This window comes from Myotis lucifugus, unplaced genomic scaffold (genome assembly GCF_000147115.1).
Source record: "Myotis lucifugus unplaced genomic scaffold, Myoluc2.0 scaffold_2, whole genome shotgun sequence".
Taxonomy (NCBI): Eukaryota; Metazoa; Chordata; class Mammalia; order Chiroptera; family Vespertilionidae; genus Myotis; species Myotis lucifugus.
In genome coordinates this window covers 19,277,041-19,288,669 of record NW_005871050.1, presented here as the reverse complement: position 1 = coordinate 19,288,669, position 11,629 = coordinate 19,277,041, and the positions used below count along the sequence as shown (strand labels likewise).

Sequence of the window (11,629 nt, the reverse complement as noted above, 5' to 3'; positions counted from 1 at the left end):
AGCACATACACATTAATGGCAAGACTGGGCAGTAATTAGTTTATTAAAATAATAAATAAAAGAAAAGTAAGCACCAAGTTAGGCAACAAAGAAGGAAAAGACAGGAAATATATGTGTTGGTGGAGATAAACAAGTTATTTCATTCATTCAGCAAATATTTACTTCCTACTTTGTGCCATGTATTGTCATTAGTCTTAGGGACATAGTTATGAATAGAACAATTCAGGAAACTTTCATACTGCCTGAGGGTGGGGGTTGGATGTATACACAGAACCATGAGAAAGGCCTGATAGTGTTTCTCTCAGAGTGTAAGTCACACTGTTTGAATCAGAATTGATGGAGGGACAGAAAGGGGTTGTGTGAGAACATATTTGAACTTAAAACTCAAAAATACACTGGTATTTGCTTCAGCAGCACATATACTAAAAAAATTGGAACCATACAGAGAAGATTAGCATGGCCTCTGTGCAAGGATGACACACAAATTCATGAAGCGTTCCATATTTTTGTAAAAAAAAAATCTACACTGAAACAGAAGGCAGATTTTCTAGGACTATAGGTAATGATGAAAGTCAGGAAATCTCGAAATAAAGACACAAACAGAAGGTGAACACACAGGTTTGGCCTTGAGGAACAAATAAAACAAATTGTCTCAAAGGTTTGGGGCTCCAAAAAGAGCCTGCAGACTTAAGTGACACTAAGAAGGAAATGGTTCTATTTCCAGAACTGAGCCAACTGCAGCATTGTGAGCTCATGTACTTCTTACTAATCTTTAACACACTCGCAATGTACTGACAAGCCCAGGAAACTCATTACATAATCAGTGAGTGAAAGTAATATGACTACTTTGTATTTTCATCTCACATACCTGGTACTTTAAGAATCAACATGCTGTAACAGAGATATTTGATCCCCCAAAATGAACTGTGAACAAAATGGTAGGTGAAGATTGCCACCAGCCAGGAGAATGTTTGGAAAGTCCATGAACCAGAAGCATAACAACAACCCTTGATCTTCCACTAATTTACTTATCACGCACCAGGCACTAATCTAAGGACATTTTCCACATTACCTTATTTACTCCTCAGAATGAAAAATGAGAAAGGTTCTAGTCCTATTTTAGAGAGGTAGAAATTGAGGCAAAGAGAAGCTATATGTTTCCAGGATCATATAGCTAATAGGTTGCAGATTTTGCATTTAAACCAAAGGATGATGGCTTCAGAATCAGACTTGTATTATAGTAAATTCTCTGCTTTCATTCCCACATGGTAAAACCAAAAACTACCCAAGAAATGCCGCCAAACCATATTGCAATAATTTTATCTTAGTTCCTTCTGACAGGATGGAAATCCAGACATCTTAGAGTTAACACAGAGTAAAAAATTTAATATATTTGTTATAGTGAGATAATTCCTTATAAAAACATGTACTCAACTTACAATTAAGGTTTGTTTGTTTTTCCTGCTAGGTATCTCTGAATGTGTTGATATGTCATTATGTGATATTTGCACACTCGGGAGTTACAACCATTCATGACAAGGTCAATCAAAAGCAGTCAATTTTTGGTCTAATAAACAAATTAGACCAATTTTTGGTCTAATGAAAAACTTAAGTTGAACTACCTCTGCTTACAGTTATCTTCTGGTGAGGGTGTTAAATGTTAACTTGGACACACTCTAATGAAGAAATATTAAAATATTAAGTTGGGGGGAAAAGACTATTGCAGAATATTGAATCTTCACTGGAGAAGAGCTTTGTTCAGGGGTTTTATATAGTATTCTCTGACCTTTTGGAGTTGCAGGCGAATACATTGAATAGGATTAAAATAATTACCTCTCTCTTGTCAGCACACTGCCTCATGCTGCTTCTTCCCTATTCCAGCTAATTATATTATTGCCATGTCCAATATTCAACAAGTCATATCACAAAATGGCATTTTATTATTTCTAGAATGCTTTTATTCATGTCTGAATACGATTAAGTTGAATGTTCCTCACTTTCACAAAAATTAATGAAAACCAATTTCATGACCAATTTAGCATTAAATATGTGTTAGTCAAAGAAGTGTTAGCAGAGTAGTCCAGAATGAGTCTTTTGTGTGGTTTGAACAGTAGTGTTCAATATATAGTATGGTCATAAATGAATGAGGGGTAGGGAAATTCTGTCATCCAGGCAGTCACAATTTTTGCATTTGCAAGAGAAAGTCACTGTGTTTTTCTTTCTTTTTAAAATTTATTTTTATTACAAAACATAATCTGTATACTGCATTGTGTGTTCACCACCCCAAGTCAAGTCTCTGTTCATCACCATTTCCCCATTATACCCTTCTCCACTTCCCTCTACCCCACCCAACTACCAGCAAACCACACTATTGTTTATGTCCATGAGTTTTTTCTCTTTTTTTCTTTTTTTGCTCAATCTCTCCACACTACCCCACCAAATCCCCATTTGTCTTACAGCTGTCAGCCTGCTCTCTATCTATGAGTCTGTCTCTATTTTGCTTATTAGTTGATTTTGTTCATTAGATTCCACATATGAGTGAAATCATATGGTCCTTGTCTTTCTTTGACTGGCTTATTTTACTTAGCATAATTTTCTGCAGGTTTATCCATGCTGTGACAAAGGGTAAGATTTCCTTTTTCTTTATGGCTGAGTAGTATACTATACCTGTCAGAATGGCTGCAATTAATAAATACACAAACAAGTGTTGGTAAGGATGTGGAGGGAAGATAACCCTCATGCACTTTTGGTGGGAATACAGATTGGTGCAGCCACTGCGGAAAGCAGTATGGAGTTACCTCAAAAAATTAAAAATGGAACTGTCCTATGACCCAGAGATTCCACTTCTGGGAATATATCCGAAGAACCCTGAAACACTAATTCAAAAGAATATATGCACCCCTATGGTCATTGCAGAGTTATTTACAATAGCCAAGATTTGGAAGCAGACCAAGTGTCCATCAGTAGATGAGTAGATTAAAAAAATCCATGTACATTTCACAGTGTTTCCTAGAATACTTGCATCAGAGTTTCCTGGGTTGGGTGTTAAAGTTGCATATTTTTTGGCCTCACCCACAACTAGTGAATCAGAATTTCATAGGGTATAGGGGCAGTGAAGTTTAAGAACTACTGCCTTACATACATATACTAATATGTGTTCTACATATTCATATAGCTTGCCAGCCTGGTCCTGCAACTGAAATATGGATGATTCCAACTAGAAGAGCCCTTGGAAGTTACCTATATCAACCCCTTCTGAACTTACCATTTTATCACAGGGTTTGCTAGATTTAGCAAATAAAAATATAGGACTCCCAGTTAAATTTGAATTTCAAGTAAACAAAAACTTTAAAAATATATAGCATAGATATGTCCTGTGCAATATTTGCCATATACTTATACTAAAAAACATTTTTTATCAAAAATTCAAGTTAAACTCTCAGAGTTATGTATTTTATCTGGTACCCTCTGATAAGGAAATTGAGATCAAGAGAGCAAGAGAGGTGGATTTCAATAGTGTGGTGAAGGCCTGGGGAGGGGGCAGGAGGAGAGGATTAATGGGGTTATAATACTTTCAACAATAAAGATAAATTTAAAAAAATAAAGAGAGGTGGGATTCTAAAATGCTATGATGTCTGTAAGATTACTAGGATGTCATAATTTCTGCCTTTTCTACAAATCATTGATTTCTGCTCTACTGAATATTGACAAGTAAATACTGTTATAAAAATTCATGGCTATAGCATCAACTAACTTTCAAATGTGTAAAGACCAAAAGTATTTGTTTTATAATAGAGAAATTACTATACATCAAAGTGTCTTTTCATATAACATGCAATGCTATTTAGTTTGTCACAAGTTAAAAAATGATAGCAACATGATTCTAGACAAGTTGATTTCCTATAGCCTTTCCCTTCTTACTTAGAACTTTATGAAAGTCCATTTATCGGCCTACTTATCTACCTACCTAACTAGCTCACAGTGTATCATTGGCTGACCAAGGGAGCATGGGTGGAATTGTGAGATCTCAATTCTATGAAATATCAGAATTATGAGTTTCCAGGAACTAAGGTAGGTCATCTGAAAATAAGATATTAGAATACAGGTGGTTTAGACATGGAAAGCAAAATTTCCCTTATGCTTTACAAAAAAATTGTGTTTAGAGACAGGGTCAAGGAGTGGCTACAGAAAGGAGGTCATCAAACCCCCCTTGTATTTTAAGGATAGAAAGATCCAGACAATTTTAAAAATATTTTCTTCCCCCTGGCTGGCATGGCTCACTGGTTGAGTGTTAACCTATGAACTAGGAGGTTACAGTTCAATCCCAGGTTAGGGAATATGCCTGGGTTGTGGGCTCGATCGCTAGTGTGGGACATCCAGGAGAGAGCTGGTCAATGATTCTTTCTCATCAGTGATGTTTTTATCTCTCTCTGTCCCTCTTTGAAATCAATAGAAATATTTTAAAAGGAAAGCAATATCCCTAGCCAGCTTGGCTCAGTAGATAGAGCACCAGCCTGCAGACTGAAGGGTCCCAGGTTCGATTCCGGCCAAGGGCACATGCCTGGGTTGCGGGCTCGAACTCCAGTAGGGGGTGTGCAGGAGGCAGCCGATCAATGATTCTCTCTCATCATTGATGTTTCTATCTCTCTATCCTTCTCCCTTCCTCTCTGAAATCAATAAAGAAATATATTTTAAAAAATGAAAAGGAAAGCAATAAAAATATTTTAAAAATAAAGCAATTTGATTTAATTGAATTGCTTCTTAGAGCATTTGATCTAGTTTCATACATTCATCCAAAGTGTATCATTCTCTAAAAATTTCAAATAGTTTTGCAAAAGAGCATTGATGCATACAGGTTTCAGTGTTCATTTAATATAACAAGGGCCATTTCTTTTCTGCATCATGTTCCATATACATGTCAACTTCAAATAAAATACTCCATTTTTGTCCATATAAAAACCTTCAAAGGAGTGGTTAGATCCTACCTGGCCTCTTCTCTAAGCTCAATTCAGGTCCTAATAAATGCAATGGAAGAGGTTAAGAAGAAGATTTTTGTCAGGCAGTATTATCTTTATCTGCCTAACAAAGTCTTTACCACCTGCTTTTTGTAGCAATAATCTTTTAGGCTTCTAATGAATTTAGTAGGTATCAAAGTGCTTTCATATCCATTATCTCATTTAATTCTGACAACAGTCCTGTGAGTATGCATAGCAACAATTATAATCAGATTTTACAGCTTACACTTTATAAAACTAAGGCAAGTTTAAAGAAATGAACTAAGGTGCTTGAGGTTGCATGAGCATTGTGGCCAAAACCCATGTTCTTGACCACCATTCCACCACCACCAAAATCATGATTGCCATTTCTTGCTACTTCTATTTCTCTTCCTCCTATTTTCCTCCATCATTTTCTCCTCCTTCTCCTCCTCCTCCTCTTCCTCCCCCTTCTTCTACCACAATAGGATTTGTTGAGCTTAATAGGTGCCAGTAATAATGATAAGTGCTTTAAAGACACATTTTCATTTAATCTGTACAATGACCTTATGATTGTCTTCATTAACTAGACGTGAATACTGAGTTGAGAAGAGTGAAATGTCACACAGTTAATGTGTGATGAGCCATAATTAGAACATAGGCCTTCTAATAGCTAGTTTACTATTCTCTGATATGAATATCTTATACATAAAAGCACACTCACTAAGAATAATAATGCATGTTCTGGCATTGAGATTAGATGGAAAAATATGATGCAGGAAAAAACTTGTCTCTGGAACTTGTATTTCCTCCACTTTGTCCAACTCTTGATTTCCTCACAAGTGTAATGTTCTAATACTATAATGGTATCATAAATAATGGCAAGGGATAAAGGCACTGTCCTGTTACTTACTTAAAGTAGGGGGCAGGTCAATGTGAATGACAGTATTTCTGACTTGATACAGAATCTCAGAACTTTGCATCTGTAAGTACGGTTCTTATACTTACATCTCGAAAATAGGTTTTCCCTAGAAAACAGCTGCAAAACAGGCTGAATCTGCAGGAAGGAGTTAAGTGGCTTTTGCTGAAGATCCTGACAGTGGATACAGTAAGGTACGATTGCCATTATATCATGTATATGACATGTTGCTTTCAGGCTATGAGACGTGAGAAAATGATAACCTGACATAAACTCAGTTTGAAAGTTTCTTCATTCCCCACTGCCTGGCAGATGAGCATACAGACTTATAATAGCCTGTTATAGTTGTCTCTAGTTTGCTTTGGATGAACTCTGGATGCCAAACTATCATATAAATATTAGTATTTCCTACATATTTCTTTTTTAAATTTAAATTATTTATTGTTTAAAGTATTTACCTATGCCTCCTTTTTTCCCTATTGACCTCTCCCCAGGAACTACCATACCCCCAGTACATGCTCTCTTCCCCCAACTGTCTGTGTCCATTGCTTTTGCTTATAGGCATGCATACAAGTCCTTTGGTTAACCTTTTACCGCCCCCCCCCCCCCGCTTCTACTCCCGTGGCTTCCCTCTGAGGTCTGATAGTCTGTTCGATGCTTCTCTGTTTCTGGATCTGCTTTTGTTCATCAGTTTATGCTGTTCATTATATTCCACAAATGAGTGAGATCATGTGATATTTATCTTTCTCTGATTGGCTTATTTCAATTAGCATAATGCTATCCAGGTCCATCCATGCTGTTGTGAATAGTAAGATTTATTTCTTTTTTACAGCAGCGTAGTATTCCATTGTGTAGATGTACCACTGTTTTTTAACCCACTCATCTGCAGATGGGCACGTAGGCTATTTTCAAATTCTAGCTATTGTAAATTGTGCTGCTATGAACATAGTAGTGCATATGTCATTTCTGATTGGTGTTTCTGTTTTCTTGGGATATATTCCTAGTAGTGGGATTACTGAGACAATGGAACATCCATTTTTAATTTCTTGAGGAAACTCATACTGTTTTCCACAGTGGCTGCACCAATCTGCATTCCCATGAGCAGTGCAAGAGGGCTCCTTTTTCTCTACATCCTTGCTAACACATGTCATTTGTTGATTTGTTGATGATAGCCACTCTGACAGGTGTGAGATGGTACCGCATTGTCCTTTGATTTGCATTTCTCAGATGATTAGTTACTTTGAGCATGTTTTCATATGTCTCTTGGCCCTCTGTATGTCCACTTTCAAAAATTGTCTATTTAAGGCCTTTACCAATTTTGTGATTGGATTATTTATTTTCCTTTTGTTAAGGTGTATGAGATCCCTGTAAATTTTGGAGATTAGGCCCTTATCAGATATAACATTAGCAAATATTCTCCCATGTAGTGGGATCTCTTGTAGTATTGTTGATGGTTTCTTTTGCTGTGCAGAAGCTTTTTATTTTGATATAGTCCCATTTGTTAATTTTCTCCTTAGTTCCATTGTCCTAGGAGCTGTATTGGTAAAGATATTGCTATGACATATGTCAACTATTTTGCTGCCTATGGATTTTTATGGGTTACTATCTTACATTTAAGTCCATTATCCATTTTGAGTTTATTTTTGTGTATGGTGTAAGTTGGTGATCTAGTTTTCTTTTTTTTTGCATTTATCTGTCTAATTTTCCCAACACCATTTATTGAACAAACTGTCTTGACTCCATTATATGCTCTTGCCTCCTTTGTCAAATATTAATTGAGCATAATGACTTGGGTCAATTTCTGGGTTCTCTGTTCTGTTCCATTGGTCTATATATCTGTTCTTGTGCCAGTACAAGGCAGTTTTGAGAACTGTGGCTTTGTAATATATCTTGATATCTAGCATTGTGATCCCTCCAACTTTGTTCTTGTTTCACAGGATTGCTGAGGCTATACAGAGTCTTTTTATATTCCAAATGAATTTTTGTAGAGTTTGTTCTAGGTCTGTGAAATATCCTATTGGTATCATAATAGGAATGACATTGAATCTATTGATTGCTTTTGGTAGTATGGACATTTTAAAAAAATATATATTTTATTGATTTTTTACAGAGAGGAAGGGAGAGCGATAGAGAGAGTAGAAACATCGATGAGAGAGAAACATCGATCAGCTGCCTCCTGCACATCTCCCACTGGGGATGTGCCCGCAACCCAGGTACATGCCCTTGACCGGAATCGAACCTGGGACCCTTCAGTCCGCAGGCCGACGCTCTATCCACTGAGCCAAACCGGTTTCGGCAGTATGGACATTTTAATGATGTTGATTTTACCAATCCATGCACACCATATATTCTTCCATTTGTTTATGTCTTCCTCTAACTCTTTTTTTCAATGTCCTGTAGTTTTCTGAGTACAGGTATTTTACCTCCTTAGTTAAGTTTATTCCTAGTTACCTTAATCTTTTTGTTGCAATGGTAAGTGGGATTGTTTTGTTTTTTTTTTTAGTTTTTCTTTCTGTGAGTTCATTATTGGCATATAAAAAGACATAAATTTCTGAGTGTTAATTTTGTATCCTGTTACATTGCAGAATTTATTTATTTATTTATTTAAATATATTTTTATTGATTTCATAGTATAAGGGAGAGGGCGAGAGATAGAATCCTCAGTGATGAGAGAGAATCATTAAACGGCTGCTTCCTGCCCTAACCGGTTTGGCTCAGTGGATAGAGCATTGGCCTGCGGACCGAAGGGTCCCAGGTTCGAATCTGGTCAAGGGCATGTACCTTGGTTGCGAGCACATCCCCAGTAGGGGGCGTGAGGAGGCAGTTGATCAATGTTTCTCTCTCATCAATGTTTCTAACTCTCTATCCCTCTCCCTTCCTATCTGTAAAAAAATCAATAAAATATATTTTAAAAAAAAAACAAAACAAAAAACGGCTGCCTCCTGCATGTCACTTACTGGGAAAGGAGCTCACACCCGGGAATGTGCCCTTGACTGGATTCAAACCTGGGATCCCTTCAGAACGTCAAACCTCAGAGGGAAGGTAGGGAAGAGTGGGCGTAAGGGGGAGATATCAACCAAAGGACTTGTATGCATGCATATAAGGCTAACCAATGGACACAGACAACAGGGAGGTAAGGGTATGAATGGGGGGGTAATGGGGGATAAGGACATATATGTAATACCTTAATCAATAAAGAAATAAAATAAAAACACCTGGGATCCTTCAGTTTGCAGGCTGACGTTCTATCCACTGAGCCAAATGATCTAGGGCCAAATTAATTTATTAAGTCTAATAGTTTTTTGATGGAGTCTTTGGGTTTTTTATGTACAATATTGTGTCATCTGCAAATAGTGATAATTTTACTTTCTCCTTTCCAATTTGGATGCCTTTTATTTCTTCTTCTTGTCTGATCACTATGGCTAGCACTTCCAGTATCATGTCAAACAGGAGTGGTGAAAGTGGGCATCCCTTTGATACAACAAGAGGATATAACCCTGATAAACATATATGCACCCAATGCAGGAACACCCAACTACATAAAAGAACTTGTGGAAGATATCAAGGGAGAGATCGACAACAATACAATCATAGTAGGGGACTTTAATACACCACTGACATCACTGGATAAATCCTCTAGACAAAAAATCAGCAAAGATACAGCAATCCTAAATGACTCACTAGATCAAATGGACTTACTTGACATCTTCAGAACATTTCACCCCAAAGCCACGGAATATATGTTCTTCTCAAGTGCACATGGGACATTTTAAAAAATAGACCACATATTAGGTCACAAGCAGTCTTCCCAAATTCAAGAAGATTGAAATCATATCAAGCATTTTCTCAGACCACGATGGCATAATATTAGAAATAAACTACAATTAAAACAATCCAAAAGTTCAAACACTTGGAAGCTGAAAAGTATGCTATTAAACAATGATTGGGTTACCAAAGAGATCAAAGAAAAAATTAAAAACATCCTGGAAACTAATGACAATAAAAACACAACAATACAAAATCTATGGAACACAATGAAAACAGTCCTGAGAGGGAAGTTTATAGCTCTACAGGCCTACCTCTAAAAACAAGAAACAATGCTAATAAATCATCTAATTCTACAACTTAAAGAATTAGAAAGAGAGCAACAAGAAAAGCCCACAGTATCCAGAAGGAAGGATAATAAAGATCAGAGCAGAAATGAATGACATAGAGACAAAAAAAAAAAACACACACAAAAACAAAAACAAAAAAACAAACGAAAAAACAAACAAGCAAACAAACAAAACCAATACAGAAGATCAATGAAACCAAGAGCTGGTTCTTTGAAAGGATAAACAAGATTGACAAACCCCTAGCCAGGCTCACCAAGAAGCAAAGAGAAAGGACCCAAATAAACAAAATCAGAAATGAAAGAGGCGAAATAACAACAGACCCCACAGAAATATAAAGAATTGTTAAAAAATACTACGGACAACTCTATTCTAACGAACTAGACAACCTGGTGGAAATGGACATATTCCTAGAAAAATACAACCTTCCAAAACTCAATCAGGAAGATTCTAAAAGTCTCAATAGGCCAATAACTATGGAAGAAATTGAAGCAGTCATCAAAAAGCTTCCAGCAAACAAAAGCCCAGGGCCAGACGGCTTCACAGGGGAGTTTTACCAAACATTCAAGGAAGAACTAAAACCTATCCTCCTCAGATTATTCCAAAAAATTCAAGAGGAAGGAACACTTCCAAGCACATTCTATGAAGCCAGCATCACCCTAATACCAAAACCACATAAAGACAACACAATGAAAGAAAATTACAGGCCAAAATATCTCATGAACATACATGCCAAAATCCTCAACAAAATTCTAGCAAATTGGATCCAGCAATACATCAGAAAAGTCATACACCATGACTAAGTAGGATTTATCCCGTGGATGCAAGGATGGTACAATATCCGCAAATCAATAAACATGATACATCACATAAACAAATTGAGAGATAAAAATCACATAGTCATATCAATTGATGCAGAAAAAGAATTTGACAAAATCCAACACCCTTTCTTGATAAAAACTCTCAGCAAGGTGGGAATAGAAGGATCATACCTCAACATAATAAAAGCCATATATGACAAACCCACAGCCAACATCATACTCAATTGGCAAAAACTAAAATCATTTTCCCTAAGAACAGGATCAAGACTTGGATGCCCACTCTCACCACTCCTGTTCAACATAGTACTGGAAGTACTAGCCATTGTGATAATGAAGAAGAAATAAAAGGCATCCAAATTGGAAAAGAAGAAGTAAAACTGTCCTTATTCACAGATGACATCATACTGTACATATAAAATCCTAAAGACTCCATCAAAAAATTATTAGACTTAATAAATGAATTCAGCAATGTAGCAGGATACAAAATTAATGCCAAGAAATCTATGGCATTTCTATACACCAATAATGAACTTACAGAAAGAGAGACTAAAAAATCAATCCCATTTACCATTGCACCAAAAAAATTAAGATACCTAGGAATAAACTTGACTAAGGAGGTAAAAGATCTATACGTGGAAAACTGCAGGACACTGAAAAAGAAGATAGAGGAAGACATAAACAGATGGAAGAACATACCATGTTCATGGATTGGTAGAATCAACATTATCAAGATGTCCATACTACCCAAAGCAATCTATAGATTCAATGCACTCCCCATTAAAATAACAATGGCATATTCACAGA

At 36.5% G+C, this 11,629-nt stretch overlaps 1 non-coding gene across 1 annotated transcript; it reads left to right on the top strand.

Moving 5' to 3' along the window:
• The first annotated feature begins 402 nt into the window (after positions 1–402).
• On the top strand, positions 403–508 carry LOC111827235. Its single transcript, XR_002830732.1, has one exon. It is a non-coding gene; the product is annotated as a U6 spliceosomal RNA (small nuclear RNA).
• Positions 509–11,629: the final 11,121 nt, after the last annotated feature.